This window comes from Pinus tabuliformis, chromosome 4_1 (genome assembly GCF_031772625.1).
Source record: "Pinus tabuliformis cultivar Carrire ecotype Pingquan chromosome 4_1, CPIR1, whole genome shotgun sequence".
In the NCBI taxonomy this organism is placed as follows: domain Eukaryota; kingdom Viridiplantae; phylum Streptophyta; class Pinopsida; order Pinales; family Pinaceae; genus Pinus; species Pinus tabuliformis.
Window position 1 is genome coordinate 639,424,367 of NC_142303.1, and position 20,219 is coordinate 639,444,585.

Below are 20,219 nucleotides of genomic sequence, written 5' to 3' on the forward strand. Positions count from 1 at the left end.
TCCCCGTTGGAGGTTCTTGACAAAATTTGATTCTTCCTCTTCTTCTGACATGTGTCCTGACTCATAGTAATCTCCTTTGCCTGAAGCCTTGAATGCAACTTCTCTCCTGTCCGATGGTCCTCCTTTTCTCATTTCGTAAGCAGTTAGAATTTCGTGCAGCTGTGACATGGTAAGGCTCTGTAGATTCTGCTTTTCTTCTATGGCATAAAATTTTGATTCAAACTTAGAAGACAAAGATCTTAGAACCTTTTCAACCAAAACAACCTCTTTTATTTCTTCACCCAAGTTTTTCATACAATTAACAATCTCATCTATACAAAGGAAATAGTTAGCCACACTTTCATCATTGTGCATTCTGAGATTTTCATACTGAATTCTGAGGGTTTGAAGTTTTGCTCGTTTTACCTGTTCATCTCCTTCATAGCTGAAAACGATCTTGTCCCATATTTCTTTTGCGGTTTTGAGCTGCATAACCTTGACGAATTCTGTTTGAGATAGACTCCCTAATAGAGTATTGACAGCCTTTGCATTTGTTTCATACTGCTTCTTCCCAGCCGGATCTGTAGGAGTTGCTGATGGAAATGTGTACCCTGTATCTATGATATCCCTTCTGTACCAAGAGATTGAAGATAGGCTGTAATTCCTACCTTCCAATAGATGAAGTTGGTCCCATCAAAAATTGGTGGCCTGATCGAGGCTTCTCTCTCGTAGTTGCTCATGATGATAGATCTTCCTTCAAGCGATCAAGCTTCTTCTGAAGGACCTGCTCTGATACCAATTGTTGGAAATAATACTGAGAGGGGGGTGAATCAGTATTATTAAGTCAAATATTTTTATTTCACACCCAGATCATATACACTACTTCAGTTAGAGAAAACCGCATATATACGCAACTTCAGATAAGAAAACCAGCGTGCACCATGCAGACTTATAATTTAATGTATTCTACAGATGTTGATCATTAATCTGTGCATCAGAGTCATATAAACAGTAACCAGGAACAGTAAAAACATAGTAGAAGACAATCACACAAGAACACAAGATATAAGGTGGAAACCCAATGTGGGTGAAAACCACCTGTTGCAATTCGTCTCTATCTTCTTTTTATTAGAAACTTCTTTTTACAATGATTCTATACTGGTGCAAACTTATACCAGTACGTAGGCTGCAACCTGCATAGAGCTACAACCCTCTCTCGTTCTCCAGCTTCTCCTGGAAGGGAGCTACAACCCTCTCTCGTTCTCCAGCTTCTCCTAGAAGGGAGCTACAACCCCCTTAGCTCTTGTACAAGCTGAGATACTAGTACATAGGTGCTGACCTACAGAAGGCTACAACCTTCTCTTCTCTTCCAGGGACCACGTTTCATCAATTTTCAGACTGGATCCATGAATATCAAACAAACGTCAAGTATATGTGCATCAACCAATATCCTTTCCACAAACAACTACTAAATCAGCCAATAACTGCTTAGAATGTTGTAACCAGAAAAACAATACTAGTAACCAGACACCAATGCTGAACCCAGAACACTGCAGTAATCCATAGAAGCAGCTAGAACATATTTCAAGAGACGTACGCTACTTCACTATGTATAAACCTGCGTACCGGCATATACACTTTCTTCTCTTGCTGAACCTGTGTGTATACGCGCCTTTGCAGAGCTGAACCTGCGTATAGATCTATAAAAGACAATTCACCCTTTACACTTAAACAGACTTCAATTATACTCAGATTATCAGATTTATAGATCTAATTATGCACCGATTATAACATATCAAATCACAAAAAGATATTACTATTCAAGCCTTGAGATCTCGACCCATCAATAGAACTTATCTATCTTGTAATGCTCAGGTTCCTCCTTGATTCAGATCCAGCCACACAAACCAATCACTTGCATGTCTTCAGATATTCAATACATCAGATGATCCTTGCCTAATGATCTCCTTCCTCTTTTATAGTCTTAGGCCTTTCACAATACCACGGTCCAAAACCATAACAAACCAATACCATGGACCCAATACTTGGAATCAACACATCTAATGAGATACTATGGTCCAAAACCATAGGTTCAAATACCAAGGACTAAATACCATGGACCAAAAATGAGTGCTTCGATATGTATGCACTTTTCCTTGCGTGAAAGTGCATATATATGCATACGCGTCTTTGGAATGTCTAACTCGCGTGTATACGCGGCTTGGTCATGATGAACCCCATATATATATATATATATATATACATATATATATATATATATATTCTTCATTCTGAGAGCCTGAACTGAGATCTATCACCAGAGTGAGTTGCCATCAAGGACAACACCTGTGCCATATCGCCAAACCTGTATCATAATGACAACAATAGCATCTTTCGGACTAATTTCATCATTAGGTGGAGAAATTAAACCAGGTTATGACAACTCATTTTGTGGGTTTAGGGATGACACAGATTCGATAATGTAATGGGTGAAGGAAAATGCTCTATTATTGGTTTAATATTTCTTATGAAATTTTAGTTGTCTTTTGTGTTTTTGTTTAGCATTACTCATAAGATATTTCATAGAATTTTTTGGTCTTGATTTAATATTTTTTGCCTTGGCTTTTGTTTGGCTCGATAGATGGAGAAATAAATTAAGCTATGTTCTTTAGGGATGATGCATATTCCACAATGTAATAGGTGAAGGCGGAGCAGGAGGTACACATGGTTTCATATCTTCATTTAAAGTAGAAACATATTATATTATTTGTTATTTATTTATCAATTGAATTCAATGAAATGTAAGTAAAGGATGGAATTAGTGTTAATGACACTGTAGAAATATACTCACATATTATATTATTTGTCATTTATTTATCAATTGAAATCAATGGAATGTAGGTAAAGGATGGTGGAGCAATGTTGTTGAAATATACTCATGTGAAGGCTATGTAAGATACTGTTAGCATATGCAATGGTATAGGTAGATAGTGAGTTCTACCATTATCAATAATAGTGCATGTTGTGGGTTTAGAATTGATGTAGATTCCACATGTGCAATGGGCGAGGAGAAGATTGTGGAGTAGGAGGTATGTTGATTCCATATCGGTTGAACATAACTCATTTGTTGTATGTCATTATATCATGTGTTGTACAAACATATGGTGAGTTCTTTTTTTGTGCAAAATAGATGCACGCTCTTATGAAATGCTCGTTTCAATTATAATGACACTCCTCCCTCCTTAACTATTTGAGGTTTGCGATTATTGGCTTTTGCATAAAATATACTTAGTTTTGCATAAGATCTTTTTTGTTACTAATCAAGATTTCTCATTACATATTTGAATACCTTTTTAATGTTTTTCATGATATTTTTTGTCTTTTATGGTTTTTTGATAAAATTTTAATTAATATTTAGTGCAACACAATGCAGGGAAAGTAACATGAAGGATAACTAATGAACTTTTGAAATATCTATGCGAAACATTGCATTATAATGAAGAGATAGAGGCAGAGGTGAGTTCTCTTTTGTTGTAAAATCCATGCGATCTTGTGATGAAATACTCTTGATGTTGGTCTTTGTTTCATATTTCTCATAAGATATTTGATGTGTATTTAATCTTTCACATAAGATTTTATGGTCTATATTTAATATCTTTTTTTTTTTGATATGCAGGATGTCCTTGATTGGCCATAGAAGCTTTCTGGGCTTATAGAGGAGAGCTCCCCATTCATTGTTATTATTATTATTATTATTTTTATTTTTAGTTTTTGTATATTTTACATATTTTTTTTCTTTTTTTTATTGCTATTGTTGTTTGCTTCTTTTTCTATTTCTTGTTGTATTTTTATTTTCCTATAGCTATGGTTATTATTTTTTATTTTTTATTATTTTGCTTTTAATAGCATGGCCATGCTAATTTGTGGTTTGATGTTTTACTTTTCGTGTTTATTTTCTCTTGTATATTTCTTACCTTTGTTCATGCCTTTTTGTTTTTAATTCAATGGGTGGGGAAAGTAAGGCAGGTCAATGTAGATTCCATGGATGTAATTGATGAAGGTGAAGGAGGTATGTATGAGGGAATTTACGTGTTTGTTGCTACACAATTTTATGATTCCATGTTTAAATTGGACTCTTTGCTTTGCTTCTTATATCATGTGTGTTCATGTGAATTTATAGATAACGTGTAATGTGAGTAAATGATGGTAATTGAAATTTATAGGGAAGCAAAACTTGCCTCTAATTGAGTAGATTTTGTAGATATGGATGAAACAAAACAAAATTTTGAATCCTATTTATGACCGTACTAGTTTCCATCTACATTTAGGAAGGGGAAAAGGCACTTTGTGCCATTGGCGGGCGTACATTTCTCACTTCTATATTTCAATCTCAACAATTTTATTAAAACATGACACATTTTTCCTGTCAGCGCCATAATATCTACAACTTTGTGTTTGGTTGTTGCATGTTAGTTAGATTCTAGCTCCCACATATAGTTCCTTGTTTCAAACATCATGTCTCTATGATGGATGAAGGAGCCAAAAGCATCATGGATTCCGTTCATCTCTCATCATAGCACGTTTGGCTAGAACTTACCCTAGTAAGGCAATATAATGAGTTGAAAGAATTTGATCTCCTAGAAGGCTAGGAAAGACTCTAACCTTTGTATGTGCATGGTTTGGCCTTCAACCTCACTCTAGCGATTCCCTTCTCGCCTCATCCTAGAAGCATCTTTCTGCCATTCTTCAATCAACTTCAGTTGGTCCTTAATTTGCACACTAACCTGCCTTGCAACCAAGCTTCAAACCTCATCCTACATACATATTTTTTCCATTTCTTGAATCAACTTTAGTTGGGCCTTAGTTTGCACAACAACTCATTTTTGTTGGTTTGAGGTGGAGATCTTGTTACAACAAAGTCTCGCATTTCTCAAGATAAAGTTTTAAATCTTTAAGTGTGAGAATTTAGCTAATTAAGAGGGGGTCACTATCATCTCACCAACCCTCTTCTCACTTTTGGCTGGCTTTCCTCTGGCTCAAGGGGGTTCTTCCTAAGAAACGATTGCTAGGGTTTTTATGGCTTTGAAAGTAATTTCTAGATTTGAGTTCAAAGGTTCCAATGGCTGATTGGAAGGCTTAGGTCAAGCAAGATAAGCTCAAGAAATGTCTCCAAACAAACACAATCAAGAATATGCAATGTCCAATAAAACAATTTAAAGGGTTTTTAAAATGGAAACAGTTCTTAGCATGCCAATACGTTTTTGTGGCATATGGAGTTACTTGATCAACACACTCGAAGCAATATTGTGACATATGGAGTTACATGATCAACAAACCTGAAGCAAAATTGGAACAGATTTAGGTTCAAAGACATGTGCTTAGAGGTTTGACCTAGGCATCCTACAATCTTCAACGGTAAATAAAAGAGAGGGAGCTTTCACATAGGTAACCTCGAAAGAACTTGATGAAAATTTTCTTCAAGGAAGATAATGAGATAAAAATATCAACAACTACGATAACTTTGGTGACTACGTAATAATCATTATTCAATAACTTAAACAAAATAAAACAAAGGATAATTTACTCAATTTAGCATGCATCCATCAAACTTCACCAACAATTGTACATGAAAAGAGAACTATTGATTATTACTCATTAACTTAAACAAGATAAAACAAAGGATAATTTACTCAATTTAGCATGCATCCATCAAACTTCACCAAAAATTGTACATGAAAAGAAAACTATCCACATCAACAAGGCCTCTCCAAGTGGTTGCTCAACTCAACTCATCCATGCATAGCCAATTATGGAAATTGGAGATTTGCTAAGGGATTTGTTTCCTAATCCATCCATGAGAAAATGAGAGGAAGTGCATCTCTATTTATAATTTTATAGAGGAGATGTTCAACTTCCTTTACATTAAAATATTAATTTCTTAGGCCTAAATAGTCAATCGAGGAGTTAAAGGCCCTTTTCTATAGTTAATTAATCTAAACGATACAAAAGAAGGGCTTCTCAAGACACCTGACTTTAGGGGAAAAGCCCTCAAGTGACCCCTCTTCATAAGTGAGGGTTATAAGGGGCCTTATCATTTAGTGTCCATCCCTCCAAAGCCCCTTCAAAGTGGCAATGTCTAGGCTCTAAAGGCCCATCCGAAAGATTCTCCATCCATGTGGGATTCCAATTGAAGACATGTCCTGAAGTCACAACAAAGAACCCTTCAGAAGGGCTGCTCCTCAAAATAGGTTGCCCTTCAAAGATTGCTCAATGGCTTGTCCTCTTCTCCAACCAAGCATGCCACAACTGAATTCTTTCTTCACATGTGGATGTAAGGGCTCCACATGGGTCAATACTAGCAAAAATATCTCCAAATGGGGTTCTAGCACCATGTCAAGGTCTTCCATACTTTATGTCATCATTCAAATTGGACATTTAAGTGTTGCAAAACCAACCTGAAGACTGGCATCTTTTCCTTCAATAAATTGAAGCAAGGGTTGGATCTATCCTTTAAACCATAGTTTGGCTCAGTTATCCAAATTCATGTTGTAGGTCGGCCCTTCAAATATGTTACATGTTCTTTTAAATTGAAACATTCAGTAGCCCTTAACAAAGGTCGGTTAGAAAAGCATTTTCATATATATATATATATATATATATATATATATATATATATATATATAGATATATATATGTCACAATAGTATTTTCATTCTACATATATGTGCCTTAAATTGTTGTTTTGTGTTTACGTGGGATGCCCCTTTAATGAAACCTCAGCCTTATAGCTTGTCTACAGATGCCCAAGGGATTTGTCCTTCTCATACCAAGGCACATTTCTCCTATATGTCTGAAAGAATTGACAAGGCCTGTTGTGTACATCAGGTTGAGTGCATCTCAATAATCACTTTTTGAATTGTTGAACTAATCACTTTTATCAACCATGATAACTGGATGTTTCTACTCGTGCAACACCCTCTCACATAAAAAGAGTCATTATATCATCACCAAGCAGGTCTCCCACTATAAGATACAAGTATTCTGTGTCCTGGAAAGAAAATTTCACAATGCATCGAATATAAATTTCTACATGCAGGTTCCTTTAGACCTCATGTTCCACTTTTAGAGCATCTATTTACCATAGTTCCTTCCATCAACATTTTGATTTTTTTTGTAAGTTGTCGTTTCACAAGCATTTCATACTCAATTAATGTTAAGTTGACATTGCTTTTCTAATATCCTCAGTCTGATGTGTTTGATGCAATTAGAGTTTATGCTCTTCTATACAAAATATGCTCAGCAAATTTTGGTTTCCTAGATGCCACAGGAGTTGTTGTGTTGTAGCTATAAGAGGCCTGTGTACATATGGTTGATGCTTGTTAGCTTCACTTCTATAACAGTAATCTCAATTATCACCCTTTGAATTGTTGTACTAATCCTCTAACACGCTTTTATCAACCATGATAACTGGATGTTGCTACTTTGTCATAAATTGAGTGAATAGGCAAGATACTCTTTAAAACATAGAAATGTGCAACATCCTCTCGACTTGCTAGGTCTCCCATTATAAGGTACAAGTATTCTATGTCCTGGAATTGAAATTTTGCAATGCATCGATTTCTGCATGCAGGTTCCTCTTAGACCTCACATGTTCCACCTTTAGAGCATCTATTTACCTTAGTTCCTTCCATCAACATTCTGATTTTTTTGTAAGCTATCATTACACAATCATTTGATACTCATTTGTATTTGCATTCTTCACATCAGGTCACAAGCTGTCACATTCTCTAGATCAACCTTCTCATCATATTCCCTGAATTTACCAAATTTATATGCAGTCCAAAACTTCATTTCTCCATTTTTATCATCTTCAAAAGTGATTTTGTTCTCAAAAAAATGGAAAGTGAAACGATTGATATTTTATTCTTGAAACTTGTTTTTGAACATTTGCTTGATTCCATAGGCACAACCAAAGTCTTGATGAGCCCACCCGATTGTACAGAATGCTTCAAAATTTTTAAATATTTTTTGCTGAAAATTTCAGAAATACTTACCTCCGTCATCTTGAAACAGAGATCTGGTCCATCAAAACTGCAGTGACCCATGGCTTCAACTTTTGTTAACCTTGGGAGAGAAGTGGGAATTTCAATCCCCTGAATTTCAATTCCATTATACACCAATGTCATATCCAAAACTTCAACTTTGGAACTTTGGAGAGGTCTGACAGTTTTGTTCACAACTGAAAGATCATACCCTGTCTTGTTCAAATCCCATATTTGAGCTGTCCTTATTCAACACTTCGATATGCAGTAAGATTAAGCCCACCTTCATACTTGCTTGAGAAAAGACTTTTATTTACCTGAAAACAATCATATACTAGATGTTGAAAATGGTTCAAATCTTTGATGGGCATTTTAACAATACAATCCTCATCATTAAAAAATTGTAAATTCATTAAGTGCTCTGTTTCTTGGCAGTATTCATCCTCCTTATCATATCGAGGGTCGTCATCATCATTTGGAACAACAATTTGAAAAACCTTGAGATTTTCTTTCATATTAGTTCTGTCATCTTCATCAACACTAGCTTATCAGATTCTATTCTTCTTATGAGAAGGGAAGTGCCCTCCTTGATTATCTGCTCTTTTGCTGTCATCACATCCACCATATCCACCATATCTCATAACAAACCTATGATAGGGTCAAAGTCAGACTTCCCTCTTGGTGGTCATCATCAAATACTGGTGGCCCTTCAAAGCACAATATATATATGATATGATCTGCCTTTGTTTTGTCCCAAATCTAAATTCTGATCCAGATCGATGAGAAAATTATTACGAGTCTCAGCTCCGAATTTTCTTCATGTTTAATTACAAGTCCCCTTTTTAACTACCAAGTTTAGTGGTTGGTTGGAAGATAGAGGAATGTTATAATCTGTACCTAGCTTCTTTTGCACCGAAGTAGATCATCATGCTTCAGAGGGACTTCAAAACTTACTTTCTTTAAATCTGGATTGCCATTATCTTCAAGGGAGTTAGAAGAATCTTCTTGAACTAATACTTCATCCTTTTCTTAGCAATGCCTTTTTTACCTTCAAAAAGACCAAGGCACCCTTCTTTGGGCTGCATGAACTGCTGATGCGATTCCTTCTCTTTACTTCTAGAGAGTAAGTGAATAGCATCATCATCATGTCCTCGTGTTCTTTTACAATATGGAGAACTAGATATGTTTTGGACTTTCTTCCAACCAATCAACTTTGTAATGATTAGGGGACCCAGGGATGCTCGACATCAATAACCTTATACGTTTCATGAAATTTCCATGGAGCCATATTTCACTACATGCAAAATTTCCATCATGAGACAATGTAATTTATGTACCTATGATATAGAATTCAAATAGATTCCCCTCCAATGTGATATACAATTCGATGAGTAACAGATTTCCTTGAATTCTGTTACACATAGAATTATGTGATTATAGGGGTTCTTGTGTTATATGTTCCTTAAAAGAGTAGTGTTACATGGCAGCAATGAGATCCTGTTCCCAACCTTTCTTATATGGTGCAAATGTTCTTGCATGATGGGTCTCATAACAACAGTGAAGGAGACATAAGATCTTTGCTTATGAAGAGCTTGGTAGATTTTCTTTCCTGCAAATAGAACTTCTCTAAGTTGAACCTTTTTCTGAATTCTCTTATTGCATGTAAAGTGAATTACATTGATTTTGGGATATAATCAAAACCCTTAGGGAGGTAGGTAACTTCACTGTTGCAAACTTTTATTGGCATTTGAGAAGACATAGAGGTAGTCTTGACTTTGTCAGTTTCATGCTCCTTTGCTTTTCCATTGATATGTAATTGTAAACAAAGTTTATCTCTGGTTTAGGAATTTCACTAGTATCTGCTCAAAGCCATCCATAATAGCTGTTGGATTCACAACGAAACTCCCAGCCATTCGCAGAGCAGGAACAATTGCTCAGTGGAGTGCACAACTGCAACAACTGCGACATCTGTACACCCTATTAGAGGTGGAGATCAGTGACCATATCCACTTTTTTCCTCTACTTTCATTAATTCTGTGAGCGTTTCAAACATCCACCAAGGTAGAGAGATCACCATCGGTCTGGGAATACAAATAACCCTCCCATGGAGGAGGTGACGGGATCATCAACCTCGAGCCAACTCTGAGCTGATAGCATTAATAAAAGCTTTCTTTTGGGTATTGGAGTTATTTATATCATTGCTTGTCTTTTATATTTCTATTTCTTTTGCTGCATTTCTTCATTGCAGATCTATATGTAATACAGGAAGGTATGTGTTGTGAGTTGGTCTAGAGAGAAAATTTGAAGGGAAGATTAACACCGCAGGAGCACGGGAGACCAGAGACGGCAGCTGAATTAACGTTGGGGAATTGGGAATAGACACTCTTCAGGCAACTGCAGACTGCCCTCCTTGCAGGGGTGGTGGAGGCCAGACCTGTCAACTTCTTCACTCTGCAGCATCTGGGGGTTGGTTTCCCTTTCATGTCAAATATCCAACACACTGATTCAGATCTGAGGTGACCATCCGACAACTTATGCCATTAATATTGTAGGCATACGTTTTGTCAATTTTGATTTTTGTTCTGGTTTCTACGGTTTCCGCTGTGCCTTTGACTGTATTTCGTTATTGACAGTCATTTATTTTCTGTAGCTTATATTTCTCGATGTGTAAGCTGTTAGGGTTTTTGGGTTTCTATTTATAGGTTCTTCTGTTTAAGCCCTCGAATCTTAGAAATCCTTTTACTAATTCCTGTATTTTATATAGAACGGAAATACGGAAATTTGGCTATCAAGGCTATTTTGTGTTCTGCATTTTAATGTCTTTGTAGCTATTGTATAAAATTGTATGCACCCTTGTTAGAGTTCCCATTCGTCGTTATTTTATGTGAAGAGTTATTTTTTGGCAATTACTTAAAGTTTTGGCTTTAGAGAGTTTTTCCTTAGTTTATGAATTGCATTTGTCATCCTTGGGAGGCAACAGTCTCTCATTTCCTTATGGAATTTGGTATTGTTTTTTCGTAATATGTTGATAAATAAAAAAATTTGACCAAAAAAATTTGCTTGTGATGATTTACAGGTATATCTGTTAGTTATATTCCAGTTTCAAGATGTAGATGTTTGTCAAAACTCTTATAGACCATCACTCTCGAGGTTGAGAGCTTTGCAACCGTTAAAGATGTCAAAGATAAGTTCCAGGCCAAAGAAGGGATTCCCTCCGACCAATAGCGTCTGATCTTCACAGGAAAGAGTCTTGATGACCGATGAACCCTTGCTTATTACAACAATCAAGAATCTACACTCCACCTTTTTCTCTGTTTGAAGGGCTGTATTGAAATCAAGCTTAATAAAAGCAGACACTCTAGAATGAGTGCCAGAGCTTCAGCAAGATAGTTGAAGAAATGTATCCACCTTTTTACTGGAATATGCATAATGCCAGGGTTTTATAGGAATTCCCCCTTTATCATGTATCATTGTCTACCCAAACCCCTTCAGCGACTCAGTATATTGCGCAACCACCACTGCTGTCCCCTGTAAGAGGTGCAGATCGGTGCTCATATCCATTGGTTCCTCCGGGGCTTCGACCAGGAATATTTTGGATAAAGAAAATAGGAGGTGGGTGCCTGATACCCCACTTTGAGTAGACTGCGCAACCACAACATCTATCCCCTATAAGAGGTGCAGATCGGTGGTCATATCCATTGGTTCCTCCGGAGCTTATATGAGGAATAATTTGGATAATGAAAATAGGACGTGGGTGCCTCACACCCCACTTTGAGCCCTCTGAATATTTGATGATTCCACTACTCATTATAACCTTGAAAGAGTTTCAATGTTTTTCAAAATTAATCTTTAGAAAGTCAGACAGACAACATTATCTGATGCAATACAAAATGATAAAAGGGAGTGCACCAAGTCACACAGGTAGTGATTATCTTCTACCATATGGGAATGATAAAAGGGAGTGCGCCAAGTCACACAGGTAGTGATTATCTTCTACCATATGGGAATGATAAAAGGGAGTGCGCCAAGTCACACAGGTAGTGATTATCTTCTACCATATGGGAATGATAAAAGGGAGTGCACCAAGTCACACAGGTAGTGATTATCTTCTACCATATGGGAATGACATTTCAACCACCAGCTGTCATCAATTCCATGAGTCTTCAGCCTTTCATCCAATAGTTAATATGGGATTCGAACTATGACAGAAGAGTCATGCTGATTATCGATTCCACGAGTCTTTCAGCCTTTCATCCAATAGTTAATATGGGATTCGAACTATGACAGAAGAGTCATGCTGATTATCGATTCCACGAGTCTTTCAGCCTTTCATCCAATAGTTAATATGGGATTCGAACTATGACAGAAGAGTCATGTTGATTATCGATTCCATGAGTCTTTCAGCCTTTCATCCAATAATTAATATGGGATTCGAACTATGACAGAAGAGGCATGCTGGTTATCTATTTCAACACAGAAGAGTCATGCTGATTATCGATTCCACGAGTCTTTCAGCCTTTCATCCAATAGTTAATATGGATTTCGAACTATGACAGAAGAGGCATGCTGATTATCGATTTCAACACAGAAGAGTCATGCTGATTATCGATTCCACGAGTCTTTCAGCCTTTCATCCAATAGTTAATATGGGATTCGAACTATGACAGAAAAGGCATGCTGATTATCGATTTCAACTAAAATAGCCGAAGGTCATTTGAGCGTTCCAGTGCAAATCCAGAGCATGTCATGTCAGTGTTTATCTCAAAATACTATTTTCCATACTTCTTTATCTTCGCCAGACTCGATCCCAAATGTCTTTTATTGCCAGCTTTATTCTGCCAAGGTGGGTGAAGATATTGGAGTAGTCGTTAGCAGTTCTTTTATAGCCAGCTTTCTTATTCTGCCAAGGAGGATGAAGATATTGGAGTAGTTGTTAGCAGTGGTATCCAGCTTCTTGTTCTCTGGAGTTGGCTCTTGGGTGACATTGCAGCTCAGCTTCGGTGAGAAGGTTATTGGAGATGACAACTTGGGGTCAAATGCAGTTATTCCGTTAGTGTCCACCAGACATAATCCGTTCTAAGGAGGTTGTTTTTAGTCCATAATACATGCTTTAAGGAAAACTAAAACATTAAGGAGGTGCTTTTTGCAATCTGCTTTAATGGATATTTATGTGGTGAAGTTCTTGTAAGTTGTTTATTTTGATTTTAATTGCTGAATGAGTTTTCCTCTTGTTTCTTATTCGCAACTCTCTTCTCTTTTCTGTCGTGTCTGCAGATTGGTTTCTCGAAGAAGGCGAACTTAATATTCCTTTTCATTTTGCTGCGAAAGCTCATTCCTCCTTTCTATTTATTCATTCACTCTTTTTTGCATCATCCTTCCAATGACTATGTTTTTGCCATAAGCTCAATTGCCATCTTGGGTCATATGCTATATGCCTGCTATCATGTCGTATGTTGTTATTTGCTATACTTCCTGCTTCAAAATCGTCCCCTGCAATGCCCCACTTAAATCTTATCCTACAAATTTTGTTAATGTTTACATTATCTGAAAATATTGAGAAATATTGGTCTAATATAAAATTCATGATTTCCATTATTCAAATTCCCCACTTACCTTCTCAAATTGAATATTAGGTAGGATATGGTCTCCTTCCATTATTTCAAAAATATATGTAATTACATCTCACATTCCCCAATGTACCCTCACATTTACTTGGGAGAAGACATAGTCCTCTCCATCTTATTATCAATATATATATTCATTTTACATTCCCCAATGTACCCTCACATTTACTAAGGAGAAGACATGGTCCTCTCCATGTAATTACATCTCACATCCCCCAATGTACCCTCACATTTACTTGGGAGAAGACATAGTCCTCTCCATTTAATTATCAATATATATATTCACCTCACATTCCCAAATGTACTTTTCAGATTTACTTGGGAGAAGACATGATCCTTTCCCATTAAATTCTCAATTTTATATTCATGTCACATTTCCAAATGTACTCTTAGCTTACTTGGGAGAAGAGAAGTCATCTGTAAGGATGGATGAGAAGTTAATGACATTAATGATAGGTGGTTGAGATGGAGAAGGGAAGGAGGGTATAAAAAGGGAAGGGGGAAGGAAGAAAAGGGGGGAGTTGGGGGTCTTGCTTATGATTGTGGGGGTTGGTTGTGATTGTTTGGACTTGTTGTGTTTTTGGAGACCTTAGGAACCTGTGGAGGTTTCTTGGGTTGTTGAGAGGAGGGAAGTATTGTTATCTTGGTCTGGATCTTTCATTTGGACACACACACTACATCTGGTTGGACTTGGGCTAGGAGGGCTAGGGAACCTGTGGAGGTTTCCTGGCCTAGGGATTATTTCCTAGTTGGCCGGGAGGTAAATCCGGTTGGGTCCATCAAGAGGAGCGTTCAGCAGGAGTAGCAGGACAAAGGTATCTCCATCAGCCACCGGTACAGGTATTCCTCCATAGACTACTTTGGTAAAGTTAATTAGAATGAAACATTCACCTTAATTTATGTTGATTATAATGTAAATGATAAAATTTTATTTGTTTAAAAGCCGTGTAAGTAGGTAAGTTATCACCTCTTATCGTATTTAATTTCAGAAGAAATTAGATCTGTTAGCAGACCCTAGGGTAGGGCTCTTACATATGGTATCAGAGCCAAGTTCAAAATCTGGACCCAAGGCCCTCTAAACCTACAATTTATACTTTCGACAAGTCTCCATAGCTCATTTCTGGGCATGAATGCACTGAGAATGAAACACGGGCTAGTTGTAGTCAATTCCACCTGCCTGTAGCTAGAACAGCCCATATGAGAAAGCCCATTTTGTATGCATATAATTTAGTACTTAGCTAGCGGTGGAAATCCTACATGTTTTGAAAACTAACTCCCTTCATTTCACTCACATTGAAAACAATAAACATAATTTAGTAACTCTTCACTGTAAGTATCTCAGTGGTCATAAGATATCCAAACTTCCCTAAATATCCAACTGAAATTCCAATGGCATTACCATCTTTCCATATCAGCCAAACCAACAATTTGTCCCATCATTTTCTATCCCTGTCTTGTGCAGCTTGAGACATCTTTATCAAAATCAGGTATAAATATTCATCTCTTGCTTTCATTATATTGAATATCAAAAACTATTTAACAAGAGGCTTAATCAAAAGAGTTACACCTCAGACCTTACAGGGCCAAGGTCATTCCTTGTCCTCTCCTTTTAGATTTCTGGGCTTTCTGCTACCGCGCCTCTGGCGGGTTTCTTTCTACATACATCGTAGAATTGGCGTTTCACTTCGCGTCAAGGCAGTCGATTTGATGAGTCCACGACCTCAAAAAGTTCCATTAATACCTTATCATTTACCTCTGGATGCTTGCCCTTCCTTCAAGCTCTCACTCAGTCTCGAACCCCAGATTACTGGAGGTGGATCCATTCTTTTGCCCACGGCCGCAGCGGAGATTCGGCTTGCGTAACATTTCAAGCCGATCATTCCAAAGTTTGAAACTCGCGCGCTTCACAGCTGGTTTCGGTTTTAGGAGGTGAGATTGTCAAGGTTTAGATTCGTTTACTCCTTTTTCCTTCAAGATTTCAGTTTCGATTGTTTGCTTAATTTATTTCAAGAGCAGTAATCGTAAATCTGTGCATTCTGTGGCTTACTGTACGAATCTTTTTCTTTTTTTATTTATAAATATGTAATTCAATTGAGTTCTCAGAAGCTGAACTTACTGCTATTTCCTTAACTCTGGCCCCTGTCTTAAGCCGATGGACAGTTACAGTCATTCCCTCAATATCTCTAACTCTGCCTTCCAAGTGTCTTATTTTTTGTTGCTTTTACTGGCATATAAATGTTGATGTTGAAAATCTCAAAATGATTTGAGGAGGAGGAGCACTATTTTATGATTGGATTCTGAAACAAATAATTCACTTCATGGCTTGCTCATCTGCCCATAATGACAAAATAATTTATTATAGATGTCCATAATTGAGTTTTCCAGTAAAAGCGATACAGAGGATCTATACATCGCAAACTCAGTGTATGCCCCAAAAGAAGAAAGGTGCTCTACAAAGTTAGTGGGGGAGATACCCATTAGTTTCATAGCTAACTTATAAAATAGGCTGACTACAAATACATTAATATTAACATAGGTCCATCTTAACGTATCTTAACATGGATTTATTAAAAGCCAAAAGGTTTGCACATAGCTTATTCATTTGTCTTTAATGTATTTATCTAGTAAAAGCAATATAAAAATCACTACATAGCAATTTCATTATGGCACAAGAGACCATGAAAGGTGCTTAACAACATGGGGAGATGTCCTTTATTTTGTGTCATGCTTTTACCCACATAAAAAGGGAACATAGAGACACTAAATTACATAGATCCTGCCAGAGGAACCATCCCTTGACCTATGTTCTGTACCTTTCCCCATAACTATAGCATATCTGAAGCAAAAAGATCTGGTGAGTTGCCATAAGTTCCAGCATTCATCCTCAAATCAAGAAGATAAAAATCAAACACCTCATGCATCCTTGGCCCAGCAAAGTTTCCATGGATCAAGTTACAAATTACCGCAAAATTTCTGATGAAATAGTTTGAGAAAGGAATCAGAACAACATTCAGTCATCACATTTGAAGAAACCACCATTTGACTCCCAGACTCCTTCATAGAAGTGTCTTTCTCTATCTTGGTGATCTCCGGAATAATCTTGTTTTTTTTTTCACAAAAAGAATGTCTTTTGGCCTTCCCATAACTTGTCTTTTCACTGCCATACATCGCAAGCACTGATGAAACAACTTCCTTCATGGGAAGAATTCCACTGTTATTAGGAGTATCCTCTGAAATGGTTTGTTGAAGCAACTTCTTGGCATTGAACTGTAAATAAATAAGAAAGGAGGATCATTATTAATTTATTAGGCACCCTATTCTCAGTAATGAGAAATATGATCTGCACCTCCATGACCATAAGCACTTTGACCTGTCTCACCTCCTATTAGGAGCAGTTTATTACCTAATGATTTGAAGGCCACACCCCACCCACTGTTAAAATCTACTCTGACAAGCACTTCGCCAAGCTCCTTCCATCTGTTAGTTTTTTTTTATTTTTATGTAAGCTTGTAGCTGATTCGTTGAGGCCTCCAGAGCTTAGAGCTCATTGTTTTGCAACAGCTATAAGAGGTGGAGCCTGAGTGACTGCATCTCTAGGCCCAGACGGTTTCATGTTTTTTTTTATTATAATTTCCAGGTTCTCTTATCAGAATCATAGACTTCACCACAGGTGAGATCCCCATGATATCCTGTCCCTCCAATAACATAGAACTTACCATCCATGTAGCATCCAGAGCAGAGTTTTCTCTTCTTATTCATATCAGGCAGTCGTTCCCATCTCTGATTAGTAGGATCGTACCTCTGCATATTTTAAAAGATCTCCTTTTGCACTGATTCCTCTAGCCACAAAGGCAAAGTCGCCACAGCTCGCAGACGCTTAGAGACATCTGGGAGTGAGCATAGATGGTCCTTTGTACCATTCGTTGGCTACAAGATCATACCTCCAGATCACAAGCCCTTCAATCTCTCGTCCTAAGACAAGGAGGTGAGTACCAGCACAAAGAGATCCCTTGTCACTTGCAGCAAAACATGTATCAGATGGCAGATTTGGGAGTCTTCTCCATTTCCCTGAAAGGGGATCAAATGCACGCCACTCATACTGGCCACTTGCAAGCATGTAAACCCACTGCTCAGCTATTTTCTCTTTTCTCTTGATCTTGTATAACTCTCCACTCTTAGCGAAGGCAAAGTATCTTGTGTTAATAGAGAAAAGTTTCCTGTACTCTGCGCTCGATGTATGAGCAAGACAAAGAAGAGCAAGTTCGTCATTGAGCCCAGGCAAATATGAGTAATCTGCATCCTGAGATTGATCGTTTGTGCCTCTAGCATGAGATCGATCATTTGTGCCCCAGCCTGAGATCGATCATTCAAGCCACCAACTTTACCATCGTTTTGAGGGCCACAATTTTCCACAGACTCCTGGATCCCTGTAACCAGATCGACTGCCATGCTGGTTTGTTTGTCAGTAGTGTAGGCCATACTACCATCGTCAATCTCCAATTTCTCCTTGATATTTCTATTCTCATGAACACAATTTAGTCTATTCCGTGACTTTTCGGCAAAGACCCACAAACTTCTTTTTCTATTGATATGGTATCAGCTATCTTACCTTTAAACTGTATAGATCGACTATTAGCTGGGTTCTCGGATTTGGCCACCCCATTCCTGTGCCTCAAATTATATCTCCCTTGGTTCCTTCTATTGGGCAAGTGCGAATCGGAAAAGCCATTTTCTTGCAAGTGTCGTAGTTTATGTTTCACTTCCTGATCTTGGCATTCCATTGCGGTTGAGAGCAATTTGCCAGACCTCTCTACCATGGCCAAGAACAAAACACTCTCAAAAGTGCCCAACCAACCCCACCTCCAGATCTGGCAGTGTACTAAAAAAAAAAAAAAAAGACAGATACCAGAGCATGGGTTATAAGCCAAAATAATAAATCAAGCCATTAGTACTCACGCAAGTAAGGAATAAGTGGCCTTGCTGGGGCGGGAGCTCAGAAAGGACCAAAAACCCATCATCAATCCAAGCGCACAAAGCCAATATATATATATATATATATATATATATATATATATATATATATATATCTATATATATCTATATATATATATATATATATATATATATATATATCTATATATATATATATAAAATAAGTTATAATTAAAAGGAATTATTTTTAAACGCTGGGTCAGGACTTTAAGCAATCAGTTAGCGTGCATCCTCTGTAAGTTCCATTGGAGGGCAGCCATTTTGGCAAACACTTTGCGCGCATCCTCCAAACTCCCACATTTCGAATACATATCAACCAAAGCATTTTCTATCATCACATCAAAACCACACCCAGCTGTAATTATATCTTCATGAATCTCCATTTCCCTCTTCTAGAGCCTCCAATTTTGCACACGCTGAAACTATGCCCGCAAAAGTGAACTCGTTGGGTTGAATTCTTGATCGCTGCATTTGATGAAACAACGCCAAACCCCTAGAGAATTTCCGTTCTTGGCATATGCCGCAAAATATGTATTTATAGTGAAATAACATATTGACACTAAAAGAAGAGGAGTCACCATGTGTCGCCTTCCTAGTGACTCTAATTGATATAATTCATGATCGCTGGTAATTGTTAGAAAAGGTAACAAAGATAGAGATATTTCAGATTTTTCTTCATTATAAATATATATATATATATATGTATAGTATTATTTAATTTAAAAATAAATAAACTTAAAATAAACAATTAATTGGATTGAGATTTAAGTGATTTATTAGTTAGATGCAATAATATATAGTTAAAGGATATTATGGATATTTAGTGAAGAAATATATTTTATTTATTCCTCTCAAACAATTTAGATATAGTATCACTATATGTTCACATTTAAATGGAAAATATTAATGATATTTGATATTAGTATTTTATACACACACACACACACATATATATATATAATTGCTTATATCTATCTTTTGGGAATACACAAATGGAACGCTAATATTATATAAGTTGAAATTAGTGTTGTATAAAATTAAATAAAATAATAAATACATCAATTTATATAGTATTGATTGTTTTGATGTAAAATGTAAGTTATTTATTAAAGAAAGGTACTATGTATAAATAACAAAAAAAAAAGAAAGAGTAAGAATAATTTATACAAGTTGGATATATATATAGATAAAGGGGGGAGTGTATGCTCAAAGAGCCAAAGAACTATAATAGAAGGATTGTTCAATTAAAAACTCAACAACTATTGGAATTGGTTTCCCAACTTAGTTTCAAAGGTAAATATTGTGTTCATTGTGCCTCGAATGGTTTTGATACTTCTATGTCTAAGAAAGAAATATGTGTTTGAGAGATTTTCCTTATATGTAAACTACTACTTGAAATAGGATTAATGGTTTATTGGTGAGTACACAAGAATGGTTCAAAATTTCATTTTATATGAGTATTTTGAAAGCAACCAAGAGCGAACTAATATTTGAGTATATTAAACCAACTCATTAACTAAAAATGTGTAGGTTGTATAAGAAATCACACATGAGAGGATTTAATCGATCCTTGGGAATCTTC

At 36.7% G+C, this 20,219-nt stretch overlaps 1 long non-coding RNA gene and 1 pseudogene across 4 annotated transcripts; one reads left to right on the top strand and one right to left on the bottom strand.

Annotated features, from left to right (window-relative positions):
* Positions 1 to 9,090: 9,090 nt before the first annotated feature.
* Positions 9,091 to 13,507, top strand: LOC149177674 (uncharacterized). 4 transcript variants are annotated; one of them, XR_016258129.1, is made up of 4 exons: positions 9,091 to 10,569; positions 11,098 to 11,942; positions 12,059 to 13,105; positions 13,296 to 13,507. It is a non-coding gene; the product is annotated as an uncharacterized LOC149177674 (long non-coding RNA). The 4 variants fall into 4 exon arrangements; XR_016258128.1 differs by having other exon boundaries at positions 9,091 to 10,537; positions 12,059 to 13,157; XR_016258126.1 differs by having other exon boundaries at positions 9,093 to 10,537.
* Positions 13,508 to 16,336: 2,829 nt separating this feature from the next.
* Positions 16,337 to 18,573, bottom strand: LOC149177675 (F-box/kelch-repeat protein At3g27150 pseudogene; annotated as a pseudogene).
* Positions 18,574 to 20,219: the final 1,646 nt, after the last annotated feature.